Raw genomic sequence first — 13,196 nt, 5'->3', positions numbered from 1 at the left:
GCGGACTGACTATGGCAGCTAGTTATTACTAACTCACAGTTTGTAGTAGTTGCGTAGCGAGGTGCTCCACCGGGTGGGAGAAATCCTATGCCGGCGAAATTTAAGCTGAAAGCTCGCCGAATACAAGTCTAAACGATTTACATACGTAACGTTACTTTTACTGTTGTTTTAGTATTGAATGTCTTTTCGATTTTCGTCGTGTGACTAACATAAAAACATATCCTTATGGATATGAAAAGAACTTCTACTATCCCAAGAAGTGCTGCCTTCATTAAGGTCTAATTCATACACGTTTTTATACAGCCAAAACTGCGCTCCAAACATGTTCACTTATTTTTTTTCTAAGAAAAAAGCTTTTCTATTAACAAATTCCGATAAGGAGTAAACCTGTGATGTATGATTCGTGAACCCTTTACTTGTATACAAATAAAATGGCACATCTTCAAATTACACACCATTGAGCCCTACATAACACGATCATTTATAAAAGGTAGAAAACAACTGCAAGGTCTTCTAGTTTTTAATAAATTCTTGTAACTAAAAAAAAATCTTGATAATTTCAAATTAAAATGAAAGCTTTCTACATTATATGTATATATATATAATATATATATTAGATCTTTTGTTGACTGCCACGTCGTTCGTTGTGCCGTTCCGGTACCTTCTTCACATCTAGCGAAGTCAGGCATATTCGTTCAGAACATAGATATAAATTTTCAATACCGCATCTTTTTATTCGTAAATAAATTTGAGTATATTCGTAAATATAGTATATAAATATTCGTAAATAAACTAATATGAGAACAAGCGGTTTGCTTGGTGGACCTTTTGGGCAATAAACCAGAAACACGTCTGAGGTCCGCTATGAATGCGGAATAAAGAACCTGTCAGAACTCAAATCAAAAGAAGCTATCGTTACGTTGTTCCGGCCTGTTCCAAGTAACTATTTTTTTCGAATATGATAGCTCCCTTGTGTAATATATAACTTTGGTAACAAAAATATGACAAAGAATACACTCGAAGATAGTGATCAAATACTACCAAGCACAATGTTGACTAGCACAAACTCCAAAGACCTTTTGCGTGACATGTTCGTGCATTTGTTTGAACCAGATAAATCAGGCTGAAATACATCACAGAAATGATTGTGAATAGCCTTAGATAATCCATAATAAAACTGGCCGGAACCACTTTTTCATTCGAAGATAATAGTTAAAACCCAAAATCCCAAGTCCAAAATCAATCTACCAACAGGGAACTGTAGATCAAGACGTAATAATAAAGAAGTTATAATTCCCAATGTCCTACTTATATTCTACTATTTGTTGTTTTTTACTTATATTCTATTTGTTGTTTCTTAGCAGATAGTACACTTTCCAGTAACTATGAGAAAATCAAATACGCCTTGAAAAATTAAGAGAGACTTTGTGTTGTTGGCTTAGTTCTCTAGCTGCCATGTTAAACAACGCTTTAACAGGACGCCATGGTCGGTGAGTTAGTGACACCCGGCCGGCAATTCGTTATTGTGAATTCCGCAGTTTTGCCCGTTAACCACTATGGAGAATATACCTTGTAGGGATTCTTGAGCAAAGCTGGTAACTCACATAAACTAGCTGAAAGGATTCGCATCGTCGTTACAATTGGCCAACAAAAAGGCCAATAGGCATATGCATAGCCTTTGATGTTCTCCTGCATCGTTGTGTGGCACGTTTTAGTATGACATTGAACGCGTCGCATAAGAGGAAATATCGCTACTATTTACTAAAGGAAGTGCTTTTTTTTAATTATATACTCAAGGAATATTAGGTTGACTAAAAGGTAATTTCATACGGTAGGCAATGACACTCCATGTGGAACCCACCTTATCGACTTGGCTTCGTCGCTCAAATCGAAATTTAAAATTTTACAACGCTGACAGCAGCTACGGTAAAAAAGTACACTCATATCTTGCGCAGTCATCTTTGCTATCATATACAACAGCTCTTGTTAATCCAGTTGCAGCTTGTTTCAGAAAGGAACTTTCTTTCTGGAAGGACAAGGATTTCAGAAAGTTCAGAAAGGAACAGTATCGGACATCCGTTTTTTGGTCGCACGATTCGATCGCAAAAAAACTCGTAAATCGTATGGCAAATGCAGAGCAACCTAGAGAAAAAGCGAGGCAAGCTTTGAGCCAAATGTGTAAAAATACGTACAGATTTTTATAGTTTAGAAGGTGTTGAAATTAGCTTTCGATCGTCCAATAACTGCGCGCATACAGATAATGCTTTGATATGTGTTTTATAGAAAAATCGTATATTTGAACGATCTAACAATCTTATGTGCTGCCTGAGCGTCACTTCCACTGAATGCTCTAATAGAAGTATGTTATGACCTGCCAACTGATAACGGGCCTTTTGTCAAGAGTTTTCAGAGCGCGAGTCGATGCACCCAACCCAGAAGGGCACTTTTCAGTTCAGTGCTTCAATATAGTTCCATTCTCCATCATATCTGTGAGCTGGCAGAGAACTGCAAAAAATGAAATATGAATTATAATTACCTACAAGCATCAGTGGTGAACATACATACATAGCCTTGCTACATGCAAACAAAACTGGATATTTTCTTTCCATATATATTGCTAAAAAAACAGATTTAATAAAAGTTTAGTATATAACACAGCACAGCATTCGATGAAATGGTTTCAGGTGAGAATTTGAAGACTTTGTTGTGCCGGACAGTCTATAGCGTCTTGTTATTTCATGATCAAGCAATGATATTCTGAGGCAGATGAGCACCTTCCGAATATTTAGTACAGATGTGTTACCGTCCTAAGTAAGATTCTGATTATTGCTGGACACCTTTTTTTAAGATTTTAAAGATAAAATTATCCTTAAAATAGCAAATTAATGAACTTTTTTGAGATGATCGATGTACAATACAGCATGTTTTACTATATGGAGATTCCGAGGTAGAAAACCATAACATACATTTCGTTTGTGACTTCTTCAGCTACAAGCGAGTTTTACGGCAGGCATACTTCCAGAACGACTGTGAAACGCTGATAGCGTAGAAACAGTCGAGCAATAATTTAAGCCGCCTTAAAAAAGCAATTGTTCTCTTTGACCTGAAAATCATTCCGATACGTTGTTTGTAATATCACAAATTTGTAATAGTAGTTGGTTTGCCTACTTTTCTGAAAGCCACAGTTGGCTGAAGACATGACAAAAGATCCCGTTTGTCGGAAACCTCAAACCAACCAAAAATAAGATAACAACAAAGAAAACAGTAGAGATTAAGTCTGCTGTATGATTTTCCGACAGCCGCTGGATATCAACAGGATTTCTCGTGTGATAAAAAAAAAATCGCAAAGCTATTATTATACTGTCTATCATTTTTTTCATATCGAGATAAAACAAATATTCTCTGGATTTGGCCAGGATGCTAGATTAGTGACAGCATGCTGTAATGTTGGATTTACCTTTGTCTTTAAACATGTTTAGAAAAGTGGTAAAACGCAATTTGAAGCAATGTAGCCGGAGATCAGTTAAAACGATTACTTAAAGTAGGAGTAACTATTTAGCTTACTTATTATATATAGAGCTTTTAGAAGGCTGGCATGATATTTAAGGGTGATCACCATCATTTATTCAGCTACGGCAAACCAACAGTATCAATTTGTCTGTCCAGCTGGTAAGCCTTCTGCGTTATATAGTATATAGTTAAACAAAAGGAAATAAATAACACAGGACCATGAAAACGATTACTTTGCGACGTTTCGTTCTCTATAAAAAAAGGAAAAAATCAAACTAAAATCTTCTATTCCAGGAGATAATTTTAAACTGTGCCGTTGGCTTTGTGCAAACTCTACTGGCTACTTGTTAATGAGGAACAGTAACGTCAAATAATCCTTTTGGTAATTGTAATAATAATAATAATAATAATAATAGTGATAAAAAGAGCTGTTATTATTACTATTGTGAGGATAGCACAGAGTTTATTAGAACAAAGGCAAGAAAAATTCGTAGACTTACTTACCGATAACGATTAGGCTTGCTTAACGCAGTAGGTAACACAAACGTCCGTCAGTGGTGCAGACATTTGGGCACTTGCACATATAACAGAGTTATAATTTCACAGCTTTTTAGAAGGGATCAGGTCAGCCTATCGAAAAATTTAAGCGTGCCTCGTTCTCTCGGTCGTAGGCGTCAGTTTGTATGATCGTTCTCTCTGCTGTTTGGCTCGTTAGTGCGTTCAATAAGAGACGACTTCTGAGTGTTGTAGAACGTCTGCGTAGTCACGGCGCGGCCTTTGTACTTCTCGACGAAGAACCTGTTAGTATCATAGGCCGGCGTTGCCAGAACCGGCAATGGCTGTGTAGGTTCACAGGTCCATAATAAAGCTTTAGTAACATTGGTACTTGCACTTCTCAATAGTGCTTGTCTTGCATAAATCACCATCAGTATAAAGGCAATTCCGAATAATGAACAGCACGCCAACGTCACAACCAGGCACCATGTTTTTTCCCTATGCGTTGTAACGGTACAATAGTTAATTGAGAATTGATAGTGAGTCAACAAACCTTTGAGAATGGGCCGCTCATCGTTCAAGTACTTAAAGTGGTTATAAAATCAGAAGTTCGGCTTCTCTCAACTTAAGATAACTAATTAGAAAGATTAAAGATAGCCATCTATGAGTGTCGACGCCACTGTATACCAGCAACGTTATAACGGCAAAAACTATGAAAATAATCCCACTAATAATAAACATTAGCATATAATTGTTTTTCGTTATATCTTGTGTTTCCGCTTCAACTACGAGTTTTCCCGACTGTGAATCACCTATTCTCCTACCTCAACCAGCAACAAGCCTGCTCCCTTTTTTACCCATTCATGCTTTCGTACCTTGTTCTTTCTGCTACAGTAACAAACACTTTGCTATAAAAGCGAAACATGCTTAGACTGTATAACGATTTTTTTTTTTTGCTGAACTAGTACGGCTGCATTACTTTGTGATCACAACTAGCATTGCATAGAGCCTCAAAGACCTGTATCGTATTCATCTATGAAAATAAGACGGTAAAATCAACATCTACCATAACTATGTTTTGGCTCGTTTAGTAGACCTGTATCAAAAATCCGAGGTAACTATATAGGTTATTTAGATGAACAAAATTAAGCCCAAGTAGATCTTAACGTAGCCGCTGACGAGAATGTTTTGGACTCCACGATGGCGGGGTGGCTAGGCAGTTACACAAACAAATTAAAGGCTTCGTTTTCGATGCTCGGTTGAAATTTACGGCGTTTAATGTCAGCTTATACCACCGTTACTATTGGCTAGCATGATTGTAACTGCAGTTACTACTCGTGAAATGGTAGTAAGGAGTGGTTTTTAGCCGGTCCTTGCACGTTGCGGGGATTTTTACGAAGCTCCTGAATAGTCAGACAACAACTATAGCGCCGCAAGCTACAGTTATGGAACGGTAAAGGCAAAGCACGATTAGAGCTACACTGAGAGCACCATGACCCAAAGCAGCACGGCCGATTTTGAAGATACAAACGCCAATAAAACAGCAATATAGTTACATACTCCGTTATAAGGCAAATCGGTGTTTCGCAAATAAATTTAGTATTGAAGGGGCAGACCAAGTCTGCAAACTGCAAAAGAGAAACCTTTGCCTTCCCTGATAAAGCCAGCGAGAATTATTAACACCTATTTGAAAGTAGCCACCCATAGATCTAGAGGATCTGATTGCTGCTGTCAGAAATACAAAAAGAATAAGATCATGGTCGATGTCAATTTATTCAGTCAAGAAATAAAAGGATTAATTAAAGAACAGCGGCAGAAGTTGACCTCTATGGAACGGCCAGGGATACATCAACGACCGGCACGGCAAACGGGAAAAGAAAAGCAAAAAGAAAAAAGGGACACTGAGTGTCTACAACGTCTTGAAAAACCCGAACGCACAAAACTTCATGCTGACTGCGAAGGGATCACCAGCTTTCAACCAGACGAAGCTGTCTACCACTAGCATTTTGCCAAACAAGCTACCACACGTAATATATGTAGCATATGTTCTGCTTTCTATAGCAAATGAGAAGGACAGCACCTCACCACTCAATTTTCTGCCGACATGAACCTATTTCAAGTAGTAGGAAATTATAGCTGCCTGATCCCATGGCACGCTTAAAATATCGCTGTGTCACATCACCCCCCTCCCCTCCGATCCATATAGCCCGTATGCTTTTGTCAAGGTGCGAAAACAAACACGCATCAGAGATTACTACATTGTTAAACTACCGACGCAGGCAGTGGGACAGTTCATTAGGCAAGAATACATCTAGAAAGGATAAACCTTATGCGGGGCCCGCCAATTTATCGGCCGATAAGTATGCTTCCCGCACTTTTGAAGACCGCAAAGCACAAGATTACACGCAGGCTAATTAAAGAGTTGGGCAGCAGGAACGCAATGTTTGGCGACCAATATGGCTTCATAGAAAGGCGCATATTGGTGGCAAGTTCCTGGAGGTAGTAGGAAGACAATGAGTTATGTCCTGTTGATCTAGAAAATACTGCCTCGCAGCCCTCTTGGGCGTTAAGAATGCGTATGGTTCTGTGACCTGAGTCAAGATAAATGACATTTCATTTAACAGCGCACAATATTTAAAATGCATAAAAAAAATCGTACCTAAGCGAAAGAGGAAAAATTTGCGACGTAGGGTATTCCACATGTAGGGTCCTCGTGTCCACCTTGTGGAAAATAGAGTACGACGAAATGCTACGTCTATCTTGCCTACTGGGTACGCCCTTAGTAACGTACGCTGACGACCTTGCGCTAGTTCTGACCACCCGAAAGCCTCAGCCATATAAACGAGTGACAAATACGGTCCTTGTGGACATTTCATCCTGGCTAGGGCCTCGCGAACTCAGCCTGCTACCGAGAAAGACAGAATCGGTACTGCTCAATAAATAAAAGGGCTCGCCAGAATTTCACATTCAACAGTGTGGCTATTCAAACAGGCAAAGTTCTTGGAGATTATGACCAGAGATCGATTCACATACAATACGTCCGCTACATGACAAAGTGGGTCGCCCAGACTTTCGATGCCTGCTCCTACGGAACAAGGTTGTCTCACACGGGAAGTAAACGTCATCTAACATCCGTGGGGGGTTAGCACAATTCATTACGTTGCTCCAATGCGCAACGAGATAAGAAGTCGATGCGTCAGCCTCTGGACAGGACGCAACGCCCAATAGTTGTCGAGCCATCAGAGAGACAAGCGGATCTGATTACGCTTAGAGAAATGGTCGCAACAGTGAATCTTGATCTAAATCAGACAACTCGGATTTCGGACGAAGTGCTTAACCCCTTATTGAAGAAATGCCACGGATGCGAACGTACTTATCGTTAACACACTTAATAACCTAGCTGCTTACGGGCCGTGGGACCTTCGAGGCGTACTGACATCAAATTGGTAAAAGGATATCTCTCATCTGCGTCAGCGGCCAATACGGTAGAAAAAGACAGCGCCCAGCGTTATCTTAAATCCTATCTGTGTTTGGCAAGCAACGCAGACGGCTGCGGGGCCAAGGTTGGTTTTGCCCAGGACCAAGTGCTTGCTCCACCATGTGCCAAACTGGTAATTGCAACTTGAAATGGTGAATAATGATGGAAAAAGGTTGTAACGTTTGCTAATAGTAATGTTAATAAAAATCATTATAAAAATACGGTTGTAGGAAAAGAATTGGGACACATATGTTCACTAACAAGGGAGAATTTTTTAATTTTATCAAATATTCTTTCGTCGCGGGGTAACTGATCGAAAAAATTAACTGCTTAATATCGAAATTTATTCCCATGTGATACAGGAATGGAAATGGGGGCATTGGCGCGGAGGGGTTTAGACCTTAGAAAAAAGCTCTAATTCTTTCAATCTTTGGAGACAGTGTTTTTTTTTCAAAATATAAAATATTTTTTTTTGTCTAAACGGTAAAAACTAGATGTCTTTTTTTTGTCGTACCGTTTCCGTTGTGTGTCTCTTAACACACGTTTATTGTCGGTGCCGTTGCCTTCAGTCTGGACTGGTGAACTTTTTTTTCCGCCGGAAAATTTGTTTGTCTTTGGGGATGCTGGACTTGCGCTCAAGATTCTTGAGAAACGAAGACCTATCGATTTATTTGACGTACGAGCTACAGGGGAACTTGTTTCCAATCCTGACGATTTTCGAAGGTCTGTAGAATTCTGTACGTCTGCTGCTTTCCGAACGTTTGCCAATTTCTGCGAATCCGCCGACCTTTGAAGGTCTACAGATCTTCGATGACTCATCGATTCGGTTACAATTCCTGCTTTTTCTGCTGACTCTGATATATTTAAGGAGACTGATCTTTGTTCGGCTTTGTCCATTACTTTTTCTGATGAACCTGATTCTGGAATGGGTGATACCGTTTTTGGGCCTATTGATGCGTGTACGTTTTGCTTTGATGATTCAGCGTTTTCGTCCGCCTCTGTCCACGCAGGCTAGAAAGTTCAAGGAACATGAAATACCATGATAAAACGCACGGTGCCCACTCTCTGTGGAAACTACAGATCTTTACGGGGCGTTGGCTTCTATTCATTACATTCCGTTTCACATCACCCTTCCATAGTCTTTTTATGTTTGTAAATCAAATACACTAAGGAATATAACAATATTATCTGAGCATATTAAATAATTTTGCTTATTTAAGACGTTTGAATTATTATTTATACGTCTGAGTATATTACAACTTGGACTATAAATTCTATTGTAAGTGAACAAGAATCGATGGTCTGTGCCACGCTGTGAATATTTCTTAATGGTTTTATTAAGTGCTTCTCTGTTTGATGGTACCATCAAAAGCACCCATTTTAAATGAAAAAAGCATGTAAAGCGTTCGATACCCAACCCAATATAATTACTGTAGCAGTTTATTTACATGATAAACTACAGTAATGTGTGAAATCGTCGTTGCAAATAAATTAGTAATAGAATTTGGCTAAACATTATATTATGTTGACGTCCCGCTCGTAAAGGAAACTCACCGGGTATGACATTTTCGCAAGGCTTAGCCAGCTGCGAAGTAAGCACTTCTGATTTCACAATGAAGTGATTTACTTGTCTAGGGAGTTAGTCGATGGTAAAAACTTGACGCGGGTAATTCAAATATGACTTTTGTTCGAGAAAGCTTGGCAGTTGCCGCATGTTTGATTAGAGTATCCGTATGAGCATCACGGGTTGTAGTTTTAACAATGGTTTAAATGGCGCGCAAAAGTTAACGGGATAAAAAAAAACTACATGCGCCTGCTCATAACTTGCCTCAATAAAAACGATTCATTCTATATATAAGTCAGATGCAAGGAAGGAACTTTTCGAGGTAACTCAATAAACAAAACAATAATTACGATGCTACACACACAGCTAATAAACGAAACCAGCCAAAAATTAACAAATGTAAGGTAAGCACAGATGATATTCATGGCATGGGATTAATGTTCCTTAATATACAATATTGTCAGTTTTCGTATACTGAATAACTTTGTTTTTTACGTTTGGTGGTTAAGCCGTTAGGGCTGCCTCACAGCAGGAAGTGACTCTGCGCTTGTATTCGAACCTAGACCACTACACGTCCTATGTTTAGTCAGCAGATACGTTACTCTCTGGGCTTTCGTATACTCTGTTTCACTGAATAGTCAGCTTCGATTCTTCTAGCTAATCCACGATTGGAATAGAAGAAAAAGGGCCTTAGTTACTACTGAATGACATGGTTTTGTGAGCTTGATTAATCACATAGTCTCGGCCTAATCTATCAATGTCTTTAAGTTTCATTTTAATATATTCACTTGTAGACCTTTTAGTCTCCTTGGTCACGTTTGACTCATTATAACACACGTATTCACCTATCTGAAGACACTATATTTTTGTGTACTAGAAGAGGACAACAGGGGCTAACGTTGCCCTAGTATGAGACACCTATGTGTTTTATATGTGATGATAATCGCCACATAATGTTCATGGTACATATGGTATAAAACACGGGACCCATCCGCAAGGCAGAAGTGGATGGAGTCTTCGAAGACAGAAGTATATATATTTCGTTACCGGTTCTTGCGTAAGTATTTCGAATCAATGTATTGAAATTACAATTCAAATTTAAGCTTGTCTGGAATAGATCTGGAACTACTGATACCACCTATAGTCACTAAAAATATGGTCAAAAAAGACACAGATGACAGCTCGGCCGAATCATAATCAAACAAAATACTTGCCCACCTTTCTTTGACAGCAGAAATTCTTCTAATTAGCTAGTTTCAGACGAATGTAAAGCAGTGATTATTTATAACTAACTTAGAAAGCTTCGAAGTTACAAATTTTCTATTCAGAATTCTAAACATAGAAAATGATGCTTTCCCACTATACTGAAGATAGCCGAGCTGCATTTTTAACTGTGAGGCTATTCTTATTGATTGCAAGTTCTAGAACATAGAACTGCGAGCGAAACTCTAAATGCGTAGTTACAACTTAAGTATTATTCTGAAGACCTGTATGAGCTATAAGAGTTCTAGGCGAAGTGTATCATATCGAATACGAATGTCAGTACAATGCTCAGAATGTACTTCGGACTTGTCTGCCTAAGCTTTCCCAGATCTAGATATGTTTGCGTTTGTATAATTATATGTGGTCATTTCTACGTATAACCGTATGGATGTTGTAATTTCAGGACGTACCTGAACGTATTACTGCTGGCGATCTAGGATGGATACAAGTTACGTTGGTAATAGGCCTCGTGACGGATAAAAAATTGCATGAAAAACTAGTATAAGATAATAATAACATTATTTTAACCTATTAATCACCTATAATCATTTGATGGTTAGCAGACAAATGCGCAGGTACTTTTAGTCGTGAAGGCACACAGCCCTGAGAGTTTACTCTGCCTGCCATATTTGGACGAACGGCGCAGGCCGGCTTTCACAGTAGTCCCTGTTTCAATTTTTCGTGAAGAAACAATCGTGCGCATGTGCTTCCTTGTCCTAGGTTAGGTTAGCGATAGCTGCTACATTGTATTTAATAGTGACGATTTGAATTCGCGTTACCACTTCGTCGCGTCGATTCGCTCAAGACGGCCTGCCCCACTTCATCTGTCTGTCATTTCTCTGAATGTGCAGAAGCGAACGTCAGCAGATTAGTTTTCGGAGAGGCGATGTTCGATCTGTAAAATAAGTATCGATTACTGGTAGTCCAATTTAGTGCGACATGTAATAACTAAGATGTGAAGATTGCGCTGAGCCTAACTGGTAAATCTAGTTATTTTATTCATGGCAAATAAATAAAATTTCTCAGGTTTTTCACGCTGCGGATACGCTGGGCGAGATCCACCTAAGGTTTCACGAAGTATACTGCAATATCTTCTATGAATGGATCTTCACATGAACAATATTCTAAAGCAGAATACGGCGTATAGTAAATTCAAATACACTTCGAAACCTTCACTTAATTATCCAGAGCAATGGAATCAACTAGGAAAGCTTGAGGAGAAGATAAGATTTCTTACAACCAGTCACAGGCAACGCGCATCAATGAAGGATTGAATCAATGAACGAAATATAGGGAACTTTATTTTTGATTACGTGTAGGTTTGGAAGAGGGCTTTGGTCAACACAAAGTATTTTTATGAAACCGTTTTTGAGTGATATTTTGTATCATGGCTGGACGAGTGAGGAAGTCGTTTTAGTTGTTCCTGTATAGGTAATTGAATCACGTTCATAATTTTCCTAACGATCCCTTCCAAGCACAGTTGTGTCCTTCTACGAAATCTCAAACATTAATCAACATTTCTGGGTTAAATCTTTCAAACGTATCTGGGTCTAGCTATGCGTCTTAGTGCAACTACAGTTTTCATTTATTACGGGAGAAGTAATAGCCGAGATGATTTGGGACGAGGAATTGAAAAACGCAATCCCTTGATGCTGCAGATTTGATGTATCGACCAGCTATTTAAGCGCGACTCTAATGAATGGACGAAAGCTGTCCAAGATAAGTAATATTAATATAAAGGAAGATAGTAGTTGGTAGGCTATGATTAATGATTTTGTGTCACATTTGGAGGTAAATGTTTATGGTGAATTGTCTTCCTCAATTATTTTTGAAGAATTATTTACATAATCGTTTTTATATTCATTGGTAAATGTCGTAACGATAAGTATTTCAATAGAACTATCTCTCTGAGATATACGAATGCATATTTAATATTATATTAGGACATTCTGTATGAAACGTGACAAACGTTAATTTTATTGCTGACGTTACAAGCTGACGTTATCCTATAACAGTGCGACATTTTGCAACACTTTTTTTTTTCTACATTTAATGCTTTTGAACTTTCAGAAATTTGGGACTGTTCATCCGGATATCGTCAATCGGGCATTTAGCAGAGTAGTTGGAACGGCTAGAGGAAATGTGAAAATTTCAGTGGTTTACGATTATGAGCTCCTTTTTGACACTAGAACGACGGAGACTATTTGTCGTATAAACGTTGTTTTTTGGTAAAAGTTCCACTGCTACGAACACAAAAACCGGAAGTTTCCGGTAAAGACATGAAAATGCTCTTATCGAAATAGTTTGTCGTATATAAAGATACCACACTTGTTCATTTCGGTCAAAGTAACAAGGTAAATGATTTAAAAAGGGAGACATATAAAAATTTGCTTTCCATTGGTTTTAATAACCGATTCATGTCAGTAATTGACCTTGTACGATGGTTGCGTGCAACTAAATGGACATTAGCCTAAAGCGAATATACATTTGTAAAAGTGTATGGTTTCTTTTTAACGGTGTGATTAAGGCCTGATTCGTCGATTACGGTTGTCCATAATTCAAACAAAAACTGCAAAATGTCGAAGTTGCCCTTCGAGATTTCGTAGATTCTTATACGTTAGACTTCTACAACCTGGACATGAAGATTTTACCATACAAATGGTACAAGATCGTAAAAATTAGAGAAAAATGTTTGAAAATCTATGTTTAAGTGTTAATTATATCACATTATTAGGAGTTGTATGCCATATTTCAGACTGAACGACATAAAATAAACCTATCAACGGTTTCCTTTGTTACAAAAAATCTATTTTGATAATGGTTCCTAATTTGTTCTGGTGATTTAATATATTGAACAAATTTTATTTGAGGGTATGCACGAGCAAC

The 13,196-nt window shown here is 38.4% G+C and overlaps 1 protein-coding gene across 4 annotated transcripts in view; it reads right to left on the bottom strand.

Annotated features, from left to right (window-relative positions):
• The window catches only part of LOC111253848 (uncharacterized), a 37,970-nt gene that overhangs the window by 2,883 nt on the left and 21,891 nt on the right, over positions 1–13,196 (bottom strand). Inside the window, exons 3-7 of one of the 4 annotated variants that reach the window (XR_015329499.1) lie at positions 9,038–11,205; positions 7,998–8,494; positions 4,015–4,503; positions 2,967–3,103; positions 38–2,505 (exon numbers count right to left, since the gene is read on the bottom strand). The gene's annotated coding sequence lies outside the window, so the exon portion shown is untranslated. The remainder of the gene's footprint in view (positions 1–37; positions 2,506–2,966; positions 3,104–4,014; positions 4,504–7,997; positions 8,495–9,037; positions 11,206–13,196) is intronic. The other 3 variants (XR_015329500.1, XR_015329501.1, XR_015329505.1) reach the window with 3 other exon arrangements.

Source organism: Varroa destructor, unplaced genomic scaffold (assembly GCF_002443255.2).
Source record: "Varroa destructor unplaced genomic scaffold, Vdes_3.0 BEIS01000001.1, whole genome shotgun sequence".
In the NCBI taxonomy this organism is placed as follows: domain Eukaryota; kingdom Metazoa; phylum Arthropoda; class Arachnida; order Mesostigmata; family Varroidae; genus Varroa; species Varroa destructor.
The sequence above is the reverse complement of the archived record's forward strand: the minus strand, read 5'-3'. Positions and strand labels throughout refer to the sequence as shown.